Below are 1873 nucleotides of genomic sequence, written 5' to 3' on the forward strand. Positions count from 1 at the left end.
GGATGGATGGATGGATGGATGGATGGATGGATGGATGGATGGATGGAGAGTTGCACAATTTTGTTGAAACGTTCAAACCTCAAGAAGCAAAAGTGCAAAACTCTGCAACTCGAGAGAAGATTGAGAACCCCTCGAATGTTTCCAAGACGTTTGGAGATTCCCTGGTGAAAGACGTTCACCCAGCGGTGAGATACTTCCTTCAGGTTGCTAACAAAATAGAACAGAGCGTACTTTATTTACTGAAGAAACCTGTTTTTTTTATTTTTTTTAAGTTTGCAGCTATCTGTTGCAAATCCTGAAATATTTGGAATGGAATGCAACTTTCATTGAAGACGTGTTGATGCAAGAACATCGGAGCCTGGGGAACGCTAAATGAACTTATAAAAAAGAAAATAAATTAAAGCGCTCATGCTGTGGCCTGTTTGGCTTTGGAGCCCCTGATACTGAACGTAAAAGAAGCAGATTGTGCAAACTGCTGGAGACAACAGACGACACTGCACAACATGTGAAAGTATTAATGGTGAGACGGTTCTTCAGTACTGTGCTGTACTGTACTTCTATACTGATGTGGCAAAAATGACCATTAGTCTATTTGCATAATGAATTAGTTAATAATAGTACGTCACCCTTTTGACTTTTAGAAATGAACTGTTTTTCTTCAGTTCAGTTAGTTTCAGTTCAACTGTTGTGACGCTCACACCATCTCTGCTCTTGCACACTGAGATTTTCATCCTAAACTTTAAAAGTGATGAAATATTGATACGGTACACACGAGGGTTTGACGTAAGTGAGGCAGAATGCTGCAGTGCTAGGCATCCCATGTTTTATTGAAGCATCCAGTGTAGCACTCAGGCACAGTGAGAAAGAGAATGTGGGGGAAGAAGACGACACTAAAGATGTGAGGTTTAGAAAAGGAGAATGCTGCGGCAGGATGGCAGGCTGCAGCTCTCCTGTTCCTAAATTGCCTGGTTTAATGAAGCATTGGCAATCAATACAGCAGGTACAGAAGAAAAACGAGCCTCATATGCAGCTAAATGTTAGCTCTGTGTCCTGATCTTGACCATAATACGGTAAGAAGGCGCATCCACTTCTTCCTCCTCGTAAATATGGGTGTCGTTCTGCAGCGTTCTCAAAGGATTAATGAATCAGAGGGCTGGAGGTGAGGTTTCACAAGCTCCACGAGATGCTGACGGGTATCTGTGAACGACTTTAATGTTGGGAGGTTTTTGTTTCTTTGTAGTTTTTTAATAAATAAAAAGATCTTAACTTTGATAAATGATCAATTTAAAGGAAATATAAAAAGGCTTTTCTGTCTTCTCTCTGTCAAATACTAGAAGCTAAAATGATCGAGGAGCATTTTTCATTTCACACCAGAAGCGACTGAAAATGAGCCGCAGCGCCACAAATTTATTTGATAAAAAGTGAAAAGGCCAGCAAAAAGATGACAAGATGGGCTATAGGGCCAATTCCTGGAAATAAAAATAAAATAAAAACTTTACAGAAAAAAGAACAGGACTCCTGACGAGACAGTTCCTGCTTGAATTATAAAATAAATAAATCAATTTAAAAACTTGCCAAATAATTTTGGGAATTAAAAATCTTTGTTAAAAGAGAAAAATAACAATAACTTATTTATTTATTTAGCGTATTTATTTGTTTATTTATTTATAATTTGTATATACTCACCTCACACAAGCAATTAAATAGTTTGTTTAAAAATGCAACTTAAAGCTACTTTGGAGCCTGTTTTAAAAAAAAAAGTTTAAGTTCAGTCAATTCAAAGCTCTTTAAAGGTTTGCATATATACAAACAGAACATAACATGCATGTGTGTGTGTGTGTGTGTGTGTGTGTGTGTGTGTGTGTGTGTGTGT

General features: G+C 37.7%; 1 protein-coding gene across 1 annotated transcript in view; it reads right to left on the reverse strand.

The window, feature by feature from the left end:
* gabbr2 (gamma-aminobutyric acid (GABA) B receptor, 2) overlaps window positions 1-1873 on the reverse strand; it is a 164471-nt gene that overhangs the window by 155250 nt on the left and 7348 nt on the right. The gene's annotated exons all lie outside the window — the stretch shown is intronic.

Source organism: Nematolebias whitei, chromosome 19 (assembly GCF_014905685.2).
Source record: "Nematolebias whitei isolate Nwh7 chromosome 19, NemWhi1, whole genome shotgun sequence".
NCBI classification, from domain to species: domain Eukaryota; kingdom Metazoa; phylum Chordata; class Actinopteri; order Cyprinodontiformes; family Rivulidae; genus Nematolebias; species Nematolebias whitei.